Source organism: Podarcis melisellensis, assembly GCF_964234715.1.
Source record: "Podarcis melisellensis genome assembly, chromosome: 11".
NCBI classification, from domain to species: Eukaryota; Metazoa; Chordata; class Lepidosauria; order Squamata; family Lacertidae; genus Podarcis; species Podarcis melisellensis.
This window is the reverse complement of record NC_138543.1, coordinates 30,200,914-30,218,898: the sequence shown is the minus strand read 5'-3', so window position 1 is coordinate 30,218,898 and position 17,985 is coordinate 30,200,914. Positions and strand designations below refer to the sequence as shown.

The 17,985-nt window shown below is 40.4% G+C and overlaps 1 long non-coding RNA gene across 7 annotated transcripts in view; it reads right to left on the bottom strand.

Moving 5' to 3' along the window:
* LOC309380349 overlaps positions 1–17,985 on the bottom strand; it is a 563,851-nt gene that overhangs the window by 436,642 nt on the left and 109,224 nt on the right. For 5 of the 7 annotated variants that reach the window (XR_014172847.1, XR_014172849.1, XR_014172851.1 and 2 more), the window contains exon 3: positions 10,198–10,312. This is a non-coding gene — a long non-coding RNA (uncharacterized lncRNA). Of the gene's footprint in view, positions 1–4,246; positions 4,366–7,611; positions 9,528–10,193; positions 10,313–17,985 lie in introns of those variants that run through there. The other 2 variants (XR_014172848.1, XR_014172850.1) reach the window with 2 other exon arrangements.

Sequence of the window (17,985 nt, the reverse complement as noted above, 5' to 3'; positions counted from 1 at the left end):
CATATAAGCCATAGCTGTTTCTGGAAGGGCAAGAGAATATGGTGCCTTATTGACCATTCTCACTTTTTAATGCTAGCTATTGGAAGCATCCTGTCTACAGTGAATTGGCCTGAGGTATTAGCTTCAAGACATATCACCAAAAAATTATAATCTACTGGTGTGGAAATAAGAGTTGTTTACAGCAGAGGTAGTGTTAGCAGGACGCTGATGAGTGTGCACCGGGGGAAGTGGGGGCTGGAGTCTGAAGTGAATCTTTGTGGGGATCTGCAGCAGCCAGAAGTCAAGAATCAGAGGCAGGGGAAGCTTCAGAGCTGGAGGGTGGAGCACAGGATGGGTCAGAAGAAGCAGGTCAGGGAGGTGAAGTGCCACCCTCTCTTGCACCACTGTCCCCCAGAACCTGGAGGGAATTGAAAAGGGAGGAGTGGAGGAAGTTTCTGCACAGACACAGTCTCTGGCTGCATGCACACAGCCCATCGGGGGAAGGTATATAAACTGCTGGCGGGGGAATGGTCACCTGTTGCTGCAACTGCTCCATAGGATGCAGACTTGGGAATAGGTGCCAAGCCATTAGATTGATGTACATAGATATCCAGAGCTGTACAAGCAACTTTTTGAAAATAAATATTTAAGTATCTGTCGTGTGCATTCCTTTGGCTGGGAAGCACCCCTGACAGGTAGTCAACATAGTGCTCTCTAGATTCGACTCCAGCTCCCATCAAATCCACCAACATTTCCAATGGCCAAGAAGGATTGGAATGATAGTCCAGAAATATCTGGAGGGCCTCATGCTGTTTATTCCTGCTTTAGAGTAATGTAGTGAAAATAATTAAATTTTCTAAAGCCATGTTACTAAATCTTGAGACTTCGTTCATGATGAATTTTCTATTTCATTTAAACACATTCTGCCACATGTACCTTCATACGGTGAATTCAATTTGTATGTATATCACTTAATATCAGTAACACGGCCAAGACAAATTTGTAGACAGCACAAAAGAATTTATAAATAGAGCAAGGCAAAAATATGGACTAATCCATTGGCTCAAAAACAACTTTTAATCAAAGTATTTGGTACGATAATGAAATAAACTTTGGCCTGGAGAAAGCCTTACAACAACAACAACAACAACAACAACAACAACAACAACAACAAACTGCAGAATTATCCCAGTTAATACTCTTTCAAACCTGTATTGTTAACAATTCACCTTTAACTTTGTGAAACTACCTTTTCCTGATGCAAAAATCTAAGGTAGGAATTGCTAAATTGTATCTTTGCCGGCATGCATTGCACACACTATTCAGTGCTGTTTACGATCAATGGGCCAGACCTAACAGAAGAAAGAAAATGGCACAAATATATTATGATGAACAACTATCATATGCTCCCATAAACTTTATGTTTTATCTTTTGAAAAGCTTCTGCTATTTAATAAGATTTAGCCTCTTACTTTTAATCTCATATTGCAGTTGCAAGGAAAACTCTAGTATTGCTCTGGCATGTTACACTGTTGTCATGGATACACAAGTAAGGTACATTACTTCCACTAGTAAATAAAGATTCTGAAAGAGTGCCTGGTAGGATTTGCTAGGCTTGTAGTATTGTTAGCTGCTAAGAGCTTTAAATAAGCAAATGGCTGTGGGTTTAAACTAATATGCAGTGGTGAGAGGATGTGCATTTGATGTGCGTGTGTATAATTGCATTGTTCTTGCTTAGATTTGATATATATTTTAATTAAAACTAATCTTTGCATATATTATTTCATTTATTAAGGTGTACATCTGCAAACAGACTGAAAATGGTGAGATGTACTCCAATGAGATCAATATCTATATATATAATTATTAAACAATATTTAATAATGCAAGTTGAGAGAGCATGTATGGTCCATTAGGTCAGTCAAGTTCAGATCTTGCTAAGCAAATTAATAGGTCCAGAATCTAGGTGCCAAGCACATTGTAAATTGAAAGTGGCAATTAACCTTTTTTCTATGGATGCAGTCCATTGGGAAGTTCTCTTGTACGAGACCCAATGAAATGAATGGGATACAAGTCCCCTTCATTTCCATAGGGCATCCTTGTGAGAACTTCCCAGTGGATTGCCTCTACCCTTGTTATTACCAAAGGCAGGAAAAAGGATTCTTACAGCCAAAATCTCATAGCAGACCTAAATAAAAGACTTACAAGTAACTCCAGATGAAAGAAATGTGTTTGGAATTTACCTACTTTGAATTAAAATTATGTGGCCTTTTTTGAAACAAAGATTAGACAAAATGCAAAATTTAGGTCACTCTTGATTGTGTCAACTTTTATAACAGGTTTGATTTGTTTCTGATAAATATGCTAGATGCTAGAAGCTAGATATCTGATTTATATGAATAAAGCCATAAATAAAGATCATAGAGCTTTCTCATAACACAGTTCTAAACATATAAAGCAGTAGTTTCTCAAATCAAAACTGTGGTAGGGGCAAAGGTTTGCATCAATCTCTCCCCATGCTGAAGTCCCAATCCAGATTTTGCACTTAGAGCGACAATTTAGTAAACAAAAGCCAAGTACACAAGAGCCAGCCTCCTGTTTAATGTCACATCCATTTTGACCCTATGTAGGTCCATTTGAACACTAGTCCAACACTAAGTGGCAGCGGCTCTCCAGAGATTCAGGCAGAAGTCTTTCTCCAGCCCTACCAGGAGACACCAAGGGTGGAACCAGGCAAGGGTTTTTTCAGCCAGAACTCACTGGAACTCAGTTCTGGATCTTCTCAGGTGGGCACCATTACCATTAGAGGAGAACAAGGGAGACGTCCATGGTGAGTTCCAGCACCTCTCTTTCTAGAAAAATAGCACTGGAACCAGTAACCTTCTGCATGTAAAGCATGGACTTCCCTGTTGATATCCATCAAGAGAGCCAGTTGAAATCCATAGAAATGTTCATTATCGTTCCGTTGCTTCCAGTCTGAGTAGTGACTAGTTTTTCTCAAGATCGTGCTTATCTTTTGTGAAGGAACATGTATAACTTTCTTTAGGTAAAGGACCCCTGACCATTAGGTCCAGTCGTGACCGACTCTGGGGTTGCGGTACTCATCTCGCTTTATTGGCCGATGGAGCCGGCGTACAGCTTCCGGGTCATGTGGCCAGCACGACTAAGCCACTTCTGGCGAACCAGAGCAGCACATGGAAACACCGTTTACTTTCCCGCCAGAGTGGTACCTACTTATCTACTTGCACTTTGACGTGCTTTCGAACTACTAGGTTGGCAGGAGCAGGTACTGTACCGAGCAATGGGAGCCGACCTTCCGATCAGCAAGTCCTAGGCTCTGTGGTTTAACCCACAGCGCCACCCACGTCCCGTTCTTCAGGTAAGGATACACACACACAAAAAACACACATAACACTTTTAAGAATTTGAATATCTATGTCTCTACAGCACCATGTAACTTGTCTGACCATTTTATTGCATAATCAGCAATTTAGAAAGAATATTCTTAATGAGCTCCAGGTAGCATTGGGAGGTAAAACCCAGCGGAACTCAGTGGGGCCTATAGCTTTGTTTGAGATGTTTACGACTGTGGTCAATTACTCATAGATTTTGATTTAGTTAAATGGAACACTAAAGAAGCATGGACACCTTACAAGGAATACTTTCAGAGTGCATATGTATGTATGTATGTATGTATGTATGTATGTATGTATGTATGGGCTTTGCATATGTGACAGTTTTCAGATCTGACACTGATGACTGAAGTCTGAGTAGATGAGTTCAGATCTTGGTTGTGGAAATGACTTGCTGCCTTAAGCCCTTTCTCATGAGCCTTTTTCTCTTGGGTGCTGATCCTAATCTTTCAGCTCTTTCTTCAGGAATAGCTCAGTGAGCTTACTGTCTCCCAAGGACTCTTGAAGGCTTCCCATGTGACAAAGACCCATGCTGGCACTCTATCATTGAAAATGTACTGTACCCATTTTGTAGCATTGGCAAAGGCCCTGTTCACAGCTGTTGGGAGCCTATGAATATCAGAGTCTGCTTTTGTAGCACATTTGAATGCCGAATTTGATCTTAGTTGACACCACATGCATATTTGCATACTTATGAGTAAGTGTGAACTCATGATTTTATGGTTCTATGCATATCTTGATTCTTTTAAACCTTTTATATTCTGTAATAATAATAATAATCAAGTGTTGAAATATTCAAAACTTTTCCGTCCTTACCTATGCAGACACATGTGCCATGGCATGCAATTTCTTACCAACGTCTACATCCAGTGTTCTAAACCACAATCCTATGCATGCCCATTCAGAAGAAAACCCCCATCAGGATTTACTTCCAGATAGCAGTGTATAAGATTCATAAGACTGCAGCCTCAGGCTATGGTTCAAAAGACATATCCTAGAATTTATTAGAATGAACACAACTTATCATCAAGAATCTACTACTTTTATATAACAGGTAAGTTCAATACGGGCATCTATGTAAACAAAGACAAATAATATAAAATAATTCTCTAAGGTTAAAACCACAGATTGCTGTGCATGAGGTTCCTTTTTCTAAAATGAATAAAAGTAGCCCAGTTATATTGATACACAGTGGAAAAAAATCATTTGGTGAATGCAACAGACTTCACAGTCACAGAAGAGTACAGGACTTCCTTAACCCCCACCCCCAAGCCATTTTATGTCCTTCTTGTGACTTTGGTGGTGCTTGGAAATGGTGTAGGGGTGTGTCAGATGCTGGAAGAACAGGCAGAAATCACCCTTCTCATGTGAAGAGAAGAGCAACTGGCTGTGTAATCCTATACATGTCTACTTAGAAGTAAGTCTCATTGAGTTCAATAAGCTTACCCCTAGGTATGTAAGCAGCCTAAGAGAACAACCCTAAGCTCCCAAGGAGGGCAGCTGGGTGCTGTGAAGCTCGCTCTCCCTAGTGGTCCACAGGTGGAAAAGGAGGTCCAGCAAAGGGCTCTCCCCTTTGCTGGACCTCCTTTTCCATCATCATCACCATCACTCCACTGCTCATGGTCCTCAGGATCCATCACCATCACTCCACTGCTCATGGTGCGTGTTGGGGTGAAAAGTGGTGCTCTAGGAATGTGTTGTGGGGAGTCTTGGTTCCATAGGATCCAAAGCTCCTTTGACATGGTCCTGAAAATGGTGATGAACCACACTGGCCCTAGAGCTACAGCAGCCATCCGCACCCCATCGGTGTCGCTGGAAGGGGGTGGGAGCTAGACAAAGACTTACATTGCTACCTTCTGTGGCTGGAGTAAGTCAGGAGGGTTGAAGAAGTGGCAGGTTCCTCTATCATGAAATCTCATCAACCTGAGAATCATATTAGAATCGCTCTGTTAGCATCCTAGCCTTTGTGAATGTTCTCTTTCACACTCTCTTTATATACCTGTGGAATAATATACAGCTAACACGTTTAATTCAGAGACAATCACAGCACCTTGAGATATTTATACTTTGCGAAGGCTAAGTTGTTAATCCTGTTTTACCTGGTTAAATTAGATTGGAATTTAAATGTGATGAACTGTCTCCAAGTGACATCAGAATCATGCTACCAGAAATCAATATTCTTAGATTGTTGTTTTTAAAGTCCAATTAAGGGTATCACCTGTTATTGGAAGAGGGGTGCTGGTTGTGGGGGAGAATTATTTACTGCTCACAGTCTCTCTCCAGGTTTTCTTTTAATAAAAAAAAGGCTGCTTTCAGCTTCAGTGTGAAGAGAGTTAATTTAAATTTGATAACAAATGGCTCTGCTTTTTAAATGAATGTAGCCTGGCAACTTTCGCTGAGAACCCGTCATTGGGCCTCAATTATGTATGCAGCTTCTTTGAGAAATAGTTTCACACATCTGACCCAAGGACCACAATGTTGTTGTCATGAAATAAAAAGTGTGTGCAGGCAGGGCAATGTTTCATTCCTGGACACTCTCCACATGAGCTGACTTTGCCCTCCTCGCCACACTTGGGAGTTGGGAGGTACAGAAATGCAAATGCACAGATGCAGTTATATAGAGCTTTCTCTTCTCCTTTCTCACATTTCCTCCCCCCCCCCCCACTATATGTGGAGAAATAATGCAGCAGTTTGCCTTTCCGTCTTGTTTTTTTACTTAAGCTGTGTGTGTGTGTTTTTATGTGTAGATAGATAGAAAGATACACATATATTCCCAGTGTTTTGATGCCTTCTCCAAGGCTATCCTTATCAAAGCAATAGTGTGAAACCAGACAGACAGGCAAAGAGTTAACCCCAACACCATTCCCCCCCCCCCCAAAATGGCTGCTTTGTCTATGTGCACACACCAACAGCAAATGTCCTTCTGTTATTGTACAACCAATTTCATGTGTCAACTATTCATATGCTAATAGCAGTACAGTTTCTCACTTTTTTCCCTTCAACGGATACATTGTAAAGATTTTTAGAGACAGTGGAACACAGGAATAAACAGCTTTTTATTTCAGAAGTGATAAATTAGTTTTCATTCAAACAACATGCAACAAATGCAGCTGACCAGTATTGTTTGTATTCATTGTTACTTTGCCTTTGGGATTCCTGCCCCCCCTACTTCAGTTTTAGGGCAGTTAGCAAATATTTAGCAGATACAGTTAGAGTTTAGATAAAGGATTTCGCTCCCCTCCACCCCTGCTACTTTTATGGACAAAGTTAGCGATGGGAACTGGCACTGTTTCAACATACAAAACATTTTGATTTTATGTTTTTAAACAAAGCAGAAAGAGTAAGTAGAAAACGTATGCTACTGTCCTGTTCATATTATCCAAATATTGCAATGCACCATGTGCCAGTAAATCATTTTTTTAAAACAACAACAACTAATCTAACTAAAGAGAGCAGGGTTACTGTGTAGACTCTGGGATTTATATATACTATTGTTGCACTGTTTATTTTGGGTCTATGGACTGTAATAAAGCTATGTGTGTTATTTATTTATTGAAAAATACCATATAAGTTGGATATAGTAATATGATAGTTCTGGTTTTTCTATCTCAGAATTACTGTTTTAGAACAAAAGCATTCACATAATTTTGAATAAAAGGAAGGAGCAATATTAACATCAAAGGGCTGACCTACAGCAGTTTAAGACATTTCTGATAAAATACAAGATTTTCCCATTTTAATAAATATTTTTTAAAAATAACATACCCCTTTGGTTTAAAGTGAGCACCACAAAATTTAATAAAAAACTTGGATTTCTATATTAATATGATGAAAAACCTAAGTGTAATGATATTAAACACAGAAGCCAAGAAACCAAATTACTTAAACGATTATGTTACATTGCCAAAATGTGTGTTACAGTCCTGGCCTAAAAACAGAACATCACATGAACATGTTATATAATCTGCTGCAGTTTACCTGGTAGCAGGGACCACAAAAGTCTGTGGTGCTAGGTTTTGAGTAGACATATACACAATTGCACTGCATATACACAATTGCACTGCAGGTTTTGAGTAGACATATACACAATTGCACAGCTGAATTTTATTAAAAATTGTTTTAAAATTCAATATATTAAAATTTTTAGTGGGTTTAATTTAAACATTATGATTGCAATGAACTAGTGACACTTGGTTCTGCACAAATAATTTTCTTATATGCAGCTCAGACAGAAAGGATATAGCAAAAACTTTAAAAAAATAAACCAAACTTTATTACAGTATAGTTCAATATAGGCCTATTCCCACAGACTTTAATAGGGCTTACTCCCAGGTAAGTAAATATAGGATTGCAGCTTAAAGGAAAAATTTAAAGATCCTGCATTATATTAATTCACTATCAAATAGCAATTATATTAATAATTTCTCAGAAGTAAACCCTTCAGTGTCCTATGGGGTTTATTACTGAGTGTGTTTAGAATTGTAGCCTAAAGGATATAATTGCTTATCTATAGACACATATTAAAAGAGCTGTAGTTGAAAATTGTTATTGGGGGCACTGGTTGTTCTAGCAAAATGAGCATATATTAGGGAAATTGGTAGAATAGAGGGCTACATTTTCTGTCAATCAAAAGGATCAGAAAATGGATTTTAACCAATACAGTAAAATTTCTGACACAGACTTACTAGATCTGTTATGGAAACAGATAACCTTGTTTTTCCAATGAATTACAGGAAATCGTATGGTTTTAAAATACTGGGCCACAATCCAGCACACATTCAAGTCTACTTCATGGTGGCCCTTGTGTATTGGCTGCTAAAACCAGTAAGATTGGGCTTCATTCATTGTCTCAGGCAAAATCAAGTGGCCTTAGAGACTCAGTCATTTTTCTCTTGCGGAAACTGGATATATGCTGCTTTGCAGTGTAATTTGGGAGGGATAAGGTACTTTCTCCCAATCATATTATTTGCCTTTCCAAATTATTTTCTCACCAAGTTTTTCCTTAGCCATGGCAGGTCGCCTGTTCCACTTCTACTAAATTTGGATCTTGTGGGCTGTTTGGTCAAGATATGCAGGTTTCCATGTTAGGAAGCTGAAGGAAATGGCCACCAGGGCTCTTTCTAGCCCAACATCTCTGCTCTTTCTCTGGCTTGGAGGAATGAGCAGCCTGCAGCTTTAAAGTCCTCCATTTCTTTGGGTGCATTATGGGAAGACATTATATCCGTGGCCTACTTCATAACAGTGGATGGCCCCATCCAACTATAATCATCTCACAGAGCAATTAGAGAATTATCTTAGCAAATGAAATGACATGAGTATTTCATCCCCTTTACTTCCTTCCTTGGGGGTTTCTCTCAGGAAAGGGTTATTGGCCCCATAATTATGGCAATTTAAATTTTTTAATTTCTTTTGAAGCTTTAAGGTCTATGGAGCTTACTTAGAGACTTCTAAATTTGTAGATAATAGATGTTAATGACTTAAAAGAGGGTAACATCAAGAAGACTGTATTCGGTATTAAATCATCTTCTTTTCATTTGAAAGCCTCATCAGAAATGATCAGTTAGTAATCTTAAATGGCAGAATCATTTATATTTCATATTTATTACTCAGACGTAATAGTTCATAGTATTAACTAATCAGTTACTCACTGCTTACAATTGGGCAGGTAAGGAAGGTCTTGTTTAAACTAAATTATATACCACTGCTCCAGGTCATAGATATAAGTAGCTACTCCCAGACTCCTATAAATTCCAAAAATACAAAAAAGTCCCTTGTTCATGGTCAGTTACACAAACCAAGGACACTTCCACAACTCATGGAAAGAGTAGCTGTAGCAAATCAGTTTATACCACAATTCCAAACACTCCCACTCGGAACCCACTTTTACTGACATTAATGGCACTATATTCAACACTGGTTCCAACATGTAGTTTGTGTTCTGGGCACTCCCTGCCTACCTGAATGGAAACCATTGACCAGAATGGTAACATTACATTGCAGGAAAATATAAAATTCCAAGAACATTCCTGTGAAAATAGTGGCAACCACAGCTCTGAATCTGCCTGCCAATATAGAGGTATTTCTGTACGCTGGTACAACATTTTGAAGGTTGAAATACATTAAAACAACAGCAACCTAGGATTTGAGATAGAAATGAAAAGAGTTGTCTATTTTCTGAAACTCACATCAGAAATGAACTTAAATTATTCAGTAAATCCAAACCAGAGCAGAATATACAAAGCCCTGTTGCAAGAATCCTTCATAGTTAATTCAAAATAAAGCATTTGCTATAACTTCTTCTCTGTTCCTCAATGAATGTTATTAATTTAAACATTTTCCAGGTAATTATGAAAGATGAAATGAATACCTTTATTTTTTACATTTATTGTCTCATTATCTATGTAAATATAATCACATGTCATTCAGGATTCTGTGTCTCCAACATTCTGTTTTGTGTGTGTTTAATTCCTGTTCCTTAGCACAATTAGCTAAGCATTCAAGAATGCATGAGTCAACTATTATATGTGTTTACCTCTGTCAGCGAGCCTATTATCTTCACTATTATTCTCCTCAAGCACAATTTTAGTTTACTTTCGTTTGTATCTCTTTTGGTAATAATAATAATTTATATATCATTTTAGAGTGCTCGGTAGCTGCACATGCACAATTTCAATACACCTTACAATAGCGCTGTTAGGTACCTCACTATTATTACCCTGATACTGCACAGAGGTGACTGAGGCACAGGGCGTTGCCTAAACCATCTAATCGCAGTCATTAAGGCTGCAATCTGATACACACTTACCTGGGAATAAGTCCCACGCGATTCAATGGGACTTACTTCTGAGCAGACATGCATGGGATTACATCGTTGGTCACCATGGAACACCAGCTTTCTCTAGAATGGAAGTTTCATACACCTGAAAGAGTAAAGGATTTAGGTTATTTACTATTTACTATGTTCATATGCTTCCCTTTCTTCCCAGAGGAGCCCAGGGTGGTTCCAACATGGTAAAATATGATGAATCTCAAAGCAACAATTAGAATACATCAACAAACAAAACAGCATAGGCAAGAAAACAACATTGTTGGGCTCCCAGAAAGTATTTATCTCCCCAAAATCCAAGCAAATTTTAATTCTGTATGTAGGTCTATAATAATAATAATAATAATAATAATAATAATAATAATAATAATAATAATATCTTTATTGTCATTGCCCCCTCTCAGGGACAACGAAATTACTTGGCTGCTCCATCCACCCAGATAGGGCACTCCACTCAAAATCAGAACAACTATAAAAACACTAATTAAAACAATATAATATAATACAGCAAGGAAGATTAGTTGACTTTCAAAGTCCAGGTTTCCCATTCAGGGCCGAGATCGCTCTGGAGAAGAAGCTGTTCTTGAGACGGCTCGTTCTTGTCATCATCGTCCTGTATCTCCGTCCCGATGGCAGGAGCTCAAAGAGACAGTGACCAGGATGCGATGGATCTTTTACTATGTCCAGTGCCTTCCTATGGCACCTTGTGGCATAAATCTGCTCTAAGGTGGAGAGTGGGCAGCCAACAATGCTCTCTGCTGCCTTAACAACAATTATGGTGGCAAATTATAATTCCCTAAAGGGCGTTTTACTTCTGTTAGCCCATGGCATTACAGACAACAACATCTAAACTAAGAACAAATAAAGGAACATCCAATAGATTGAAGAGAGCAGCAAACAATTCTTTTTTTTCTCCATTTGTCAAGAGATTGTCACAGGTACAAAATGTTAATTAAAACTGCTGTATTTTTTCATAACTGGCAAGTATGATTTCAAATTTCCAACTCCTTTCAACACTGAGAGGTGAAAAATTGAAGGACTATGGATTTATGAGGCCAGATTTTAATTTGGCTGAGACTAGATTTGAGCTGAAATTCATGGGAGGCCCTTTTCCCCCTGACAAATTTCTGATACTTTTGTTTTCTCAACACCCTAGAAAAAGAAGACCACTTTGCAGAATTTTCTCCAAATATTCTCCACCATTTCCCCCTCACAATACCACAGAATAATGGTAGGCCACAGGCATTGTGGAGAATGGAAAATGGTTGCCAGGATACCAGCTTGGCAGTGCCAACAAACAAAAAAACCTCTCAGGAGGAAAACCAAAACTAAGAAGCTGTACTACTACACCGTTACTGGTAAGCCTCACCCACGCCCACCCCTGCCAAAATTTGAATATTTATCTTCTTCCTGAAAGAATTAAATGAAATGGCTTCTACAGTTCCTCTTCTCATGAATAGGGTGAATAATCTGAGAGGTCTTTTACACACAGTTCTAGTGAAAACCAGGTTTTATAGCAAAAAAGTGGGTTTTGTGTCTCTTTTTTCAAGAGATGGGGAATTTCAGTTGTGAAAGGAAACAGAGCAGAAAACAGTTTAGCAAACATTCTGACGAGAAATCGCTTTTCTTTCAATATGATCAACATACCTATGTATATACTGCTCTAGAGTGAAGGTGGTCTTCTTTATGGTCCAGCTCTCACTTCCATAAAGAAGCTGACCATAAAGAAGGCAATAAAGAAGGCTGATCGCTGAAGAATTGATGCTTTTGAATTATGGTGCTCGAGGAGACTCTTGAGAAGTCCCATGCACTGCAAGAAGATCAAACCTATCCATTCTTAAGGAAATCATCCCTGAGTTCTCACTGGAAGGACAGATTGTGAAGCTGAGGCTCCAATACTATGGCCACCTCATGAGAAGAGAAGACTCCCTGGAAAAGACCCTGATGTTGGGAAAGATTGAGGGCACAAGGAGAAGGGGATGACAGAGGACGCGATGGTTGGACAGTGTTCTCGAAGCTACCAGCATGAGTTTGACCAAGCTGCAGGAAGCAGTGGAAGACAGGAGTGCCTGGCGTGCTCTGGTCCATGGGATCATGAAGAGTCTGACACGACTAAACGACTAAACAACAACAACAACAAGAGTGAAGGTGTGATACCTGGATGATACACTTCTACTGCTTCTTTCCTGTGGGTTAGTACCAATCTGAGATGCTGTCCCATTCTAAAAGTGACCTGAATAATTTATACTGGCAGAAATCCCACCATCCTCTGGTTTCTGAAGGTCTTCTGTTGCCCTCTCTTGATTGCTTGATCTTCAAGTTTGAACCCACTCCACACACTCTCTTTCATATAGAGAGGGGGCAAGGGATGGATCTCTTCATCTCAGCGCTGAGCTGAGAGGACAGATTAATTCTTTTCTCTCTACTCAGCGCTGAGATGGGACAATTTCTCCACCTCAGCACTGTAATGACAGGAGAGGTTTATGAAATCAAATTTAGGGAATCAAACATATAAGAACCTAGATAAACAGCAATTAAAATTGTTTAGTTAACAGAAAGATCAGAACTGGGTATTTGTCTTTTTATTTTATTTCCACCTTTTATCTTTGAGAGAAGAAAAGGGGAGGTTTCAGATATAGTACTTAAGTTCTACTGCCTCCCTGGAAGTAATATTTAAAAAGCATTGTCTGAAAACAGAAAGTGTTTTTAACATTAAAAACCCAGCATTCCTTATTATTTTATTTCCAGTTAAAAATTCAGATTGGATGCTCAATAACCTGTGTTCATGATTAGCTGACAGGTGGAATTATCTAGAGAAATTGAACACTTTGCTGTCTCAACAAGTAGCAGCTTTTCAATCTCTGACATATGTTTGCCTTGTGCTATCTGTATTATATTTTCTGAAGAAGGTCGGCTCCTCTGATCTAAGCAATGTAGCAGTTAAGGGGGTATATATAGTATCTTAGCAGCAGTTGCAATGTTAGTAGTATGTAGCAGAAGAATCTTATTCTTTGACATAGACTTTTCTGTTAATAACTGTATTTTGAGAGAAATAAATGAAATTCCTATATTCCCGTTATTGTTTGCTTTTTGCTAGAACTTTTTTAAGGCTCTAAGAATGGTGATGTCTGATTGACACAATATTTGGTTGCAATCTATTAAAATTTCTACCTGCATGGTCTCCTTGCAAGGGCTTTGCTAAGTACTTAAAGGACTTGGTAGCCATCCTGGGTGGAAAAGAATCCAAACAGGTGTGGTGCAATGGTTAAGATTGTGTTGTTACTCATTGTAAGATTTTAAATGCTTACTGTCAGAGCTGCCCAAGGTCCCAGCTCACAGAGGACCAACGCCAGTTCTTGTTATATACAAAAGTCTTTATTAAGGTTCAGTTTCGATTCCAAAGCTGCAGCGCGCAGCTCTACATCTCAACCCTAGACCGCTGAAGCTCCGTCTGAATCTCCTCCCCCCAGACACCAGTTCAAGACCCTAGCCTTGCTCCACCTCCTCCTTTGCTCCTTTCTCCTCTGGGTCCTTCTGCCCGCTGGGGTGTTGCCCTTTCTGGACTCTTCTGATGCTGATGCTGATGAGTCCCCGGATTCTTCCCCCTGCCTCCGGCGCGCTTTAGGACCTGGCTCCCAGTCTGCACTCCCGGCTGTCCCGCGCGCCTGTGCATTTGAACTTGGCGCGCGCGCCCAGCCGGTAACCTTCCTCCTGACCGTTACACTTCTCCTTTCACTGCTCCCTCCTTCGGGGGGGCTAACTGGATCTGACTTCCCCTCTATTCCCTCACTCAGTGACAGGGGCGTGGTCAACCCTGACTCATCTTCTCTTTCCCCTGGAGTGGAAACCGGTCCTGACACCTGGAACTCTTCCCCCCCGCTACGCTCTGGTGGGGAACTTGGTCCCGATCTCCAGCTGCTGCTCTGGGAGTCACCGCTGGTTCCTTGCTTCTGGTGCCTCCCTCCCGGGAACCCCCTTGCTCTGGCTATCGGTGCCCCCTTCTGTGAATCTTCCGAATCACTGGACAGACTCATGGAATCTCTTGCCCCACTGTCTTCCTCACCTACACTGCCCTCGGATTGTTCCCCTTCGCTCTCCGCTTCCTCCTTCCCCTGTGCCTCCACTCCTGAACCCCTGACACTTACCATTTATAGTGATATAGTTGCAGGGTGGTGCTGATTTGGATTTTTGGGGCATGCTGCCACAGATGTGGCATCCCATAAGCTCCACCCAGCATAGACAATTGTCAGGATGATGGGAGTTGTAGTCTGACAACATCTGGAGGGCCATAGGTTCTCCATTCCTGGCCTTGGCCAAAGATGTTGCATTATATTACACTTGCATTTTTGTACCTCATGGAAGGGCCTCTCAGTACATTCTACAAAAATGGATATATTTGGCAAAATTGTGTGCAGAATAAGCAGATTAAGAGGAAAGGGCATGCAAATGCATTGAAATTTTTGTATGGATTTTAAGGAAAGGATGTGCAAACTGACGCAGAAACAGTGCAATTTCAGATTGCAGAAATAAGAAATACAGTGGTACCTCGGGTTACATACACTTCAGGTTACAGACTCCGCTAACTCAGAAATAATACCTCAGGTTAAGAACTTTGCTTCAGGATGAGAACAGAAATCGTGCGGCGGCAGCGGGAGGCTCCATTAGCTAAAGGTTAAGAACAGTTTCAGGTTAAGAACGGACCTCCGGAACGAATTAAGTACTTAACCCGAGGTACCACTGTACCAGCATTGACAAATTTGTCAATGCCTAGCATTTCCAGAAGCACAAGGGATAGAGCAAGTTTTTGGTGAAAAGGTGCTTTTATGTGTTGCTCTGTGTTTATGTCCGTTACTAATATTCTCTTCTCAAAAACTGACTTTTCCTTTATTACTCTATGAATCAATTGGCATCATAACCCTTCCTATTCACCAGGCATAAAGCCTTGATCTGACCTGCTCACCTATCTGGAACCTAAACATTTCTTTGGAAGCCTGTTTTTGTATGCCCTCACCACATGATGTATGGTCAGTGGCATATCAATTGTGGAATTCCCTCCTCCTAAGAGCTCACCTTGCACCGACATTATAGTCTTTTCAGTTCCAGGGTAAGAGCTTTTTATCTACCTGTGTTTGAAGATCATTTTAAGATATTCAGTTTTCTTGGCTCTTCTGTGTTAAGTTATAGTTTGCTGCTGCAGGCTATAGTTAGTTACCTAATTTTGTAAATGGTTGGCTTCCTTTTTTTTTTAGAGTTTTTATTGTCTTTTATTGTTAACTGCCCAGAGAACATTGTTAATTGGGTGATAAATAAATGAAGTAAATAAATACCTTTGATTTCTTCCTTTCTGTTATCCTCCTTATTCAATCTGCCACCAAATTATATTTCTTCTCCCAACCCAAAGTGTAAAAAGCAGGGTGTGTGCATCAGGTTCAGTATCAAAGTAGGGGTACAGAGAGTTTGGGGGCCTTTCAGAGGTAAAGCAGGATCTGATGAGATGGCATGAGTTGAAACAGGGACCCCTGAAGTACCTTGTGGTGCAAACAAGCATCTACTAAAAGTGAAAGTAGTGTCTCTAAGCTTACCATATATGAAGTAATGGAGTGATGGGAGAAGGGAGAGCAAATGACACAATGGGAAGAAGGTAGAGGAAAAGTTCTTTGTGACTGACAGGATATGCCTGTAATCAGAGAGAGTGGTTTTACTCAGAAAACAAATTCATTTTAGTTTTCCTCATCCCCAAATCAACTTAAAAGTGCCTAGCACAAATGCCCCTGGACCTATTCCTAGCAAGTTACCAGGGGAACCTCTCTTGTGTCTGCAATTTTCAGACAAATTATCCAGAAAATACTGAAAACACTGACTAAGAGAGAAAAAGTTATTTCTTTTTTACTCACTCTAAACCTGTAACAGCTATCCCTTTTTTTGCGGGGGAGGCACCACTGCAGCTATCCTGGCAGGATTACCGGTAATACTTTCAGAAGGCATAAGAAGGCCTGCAAATTTCATCCAATTTTGCCTTCACTTTTGTTTTGTTTTTATAAAAACATTATATATACAGTGGTACCTTGGGTTACAAATGCTTCAGGTTACAAATGCTTCAGGTTACAGACTCTGCTAACCCAGAAATAGTACCTCGGGTTAAGAACTTTGCTTCAGGATGAGAACAGAAGTTGTGCTCTGGTGGCACGGCAGCAGCAGGAGGCCCCATTAGCTAAAGTGGTGCTTCAGGTTAAGAACAATTTCAGGTTAACAACGGACCTCTGGAACAAATTAAGTTCTTAACCCAAGGTACGAGAGAGAGAGAGAGAGAGAGAGAGAGAGAGAGAGAGAGAGAGAGAGAACTTTAAAGGTGTTCAGTACAAAAGCCCTTGGACCTATTTGCCTGTAGTTTATTAGGCTTTATCCCTAATGTCTGCAAATTTAATCCACTTATATAAAAAAGGCAAAATTAAAACTTTTAAAATATACTGAATAGTGAAGCAGGAGAACAAATTGGGCAGCTTAGAAAGCACTTCAGCCTTGTTGATTCCTGTATCCTTCTGGTCAGGATTAGAGCTGGAGGTAGCGATAGTCTTCAGTGATTAAACCTGCCTCCTCAGTAATGACATGGTCTGGCCCTAACTCCTCTTCCTACCCATGATCATTGAGATTGGGTGTCCCAGTGCACCCCCCCTAGTGGAACCTGCCCCAGCCATTCTGTTGCCTGGGGACCCCTCACAGACAGCCCTGCCCTCCCCCCTTAAAACAAAATAACTTAACTAAAAAAAGAGCTAACAATACAATACAAGTTAAAACAACTACAGATTAATGCAGGGGGGCTATCCCACACCCTCATCCCACCCTCAAAAGGTCACCTGAAAAGGATGACCCCCTTTGGTGTCACCCCTTCGGGGGCAGCCCTGCCCCCAGGGCAGGCAAACTGGCTTTATAATGCCGCCCCAGGAGCTGTTCCCAATGTACCTGCTTGCCCAGGGACCTGGTCCCTGCAGAAGTATCTGCCGTCATCTTCGCTGCTGTAGCCCCAACTTTTTCTATATGCCACCTCATATTTCTGGGATAACAACTGGAAGGCTGCTACTTGGCTGTGGTTGGTGCCCAACAGGTCTGGAAAGACAGATTGAAGGGAGACCAACAGTAAGTGGGGCCAGAGCCAATGACAGTCCGAGCCAACTGATTCTAGTTATGTCCCCACCTTTCTCTCTACGGATTTATTAGGAGAAGGAAGCTGCTGGGCAGCACTGTCTTCCAAATTGATTGTAAGAAGGCAGATGGGCAGGGGTTGGCAGACTGAAGTTAGTGGGGCAGTGCCCCTTTCACTCTAATCCTACTTATTCTATCCAACTCACAGCAAGGGGGAAATATAGATGTAGTGCACCAGAGTTAATTAAAAACTAATCAGAACTGGAGAGGAAAATACAACTGCATCAAATCTGACTGGGGCTGAGAAGTGTGACAGAAGTAATCTGAAATGAGACTGGAGGGGTATCTAAACATTGTACCAGAGATTTAACATAAGACCAAACACTCACCTTAGGAAAAAAATAATGCCACGGAAGCCCAACAGCAATACCTGAATTACAATCTTACTATACCATTTATATCCATTACTGTCAGACTTTCCTAGAAAGGGTGCTCAAGTTCCTTCTTAATTGGTATAAATCACATTAAGGGAAGAAAAGTTAATGTTTGGCGCACTGAAACCTATATACCAGGCTTTAAACCTAGATCAGGTATTCCGAAACATGTGACAGTAGCTTATATCATGTG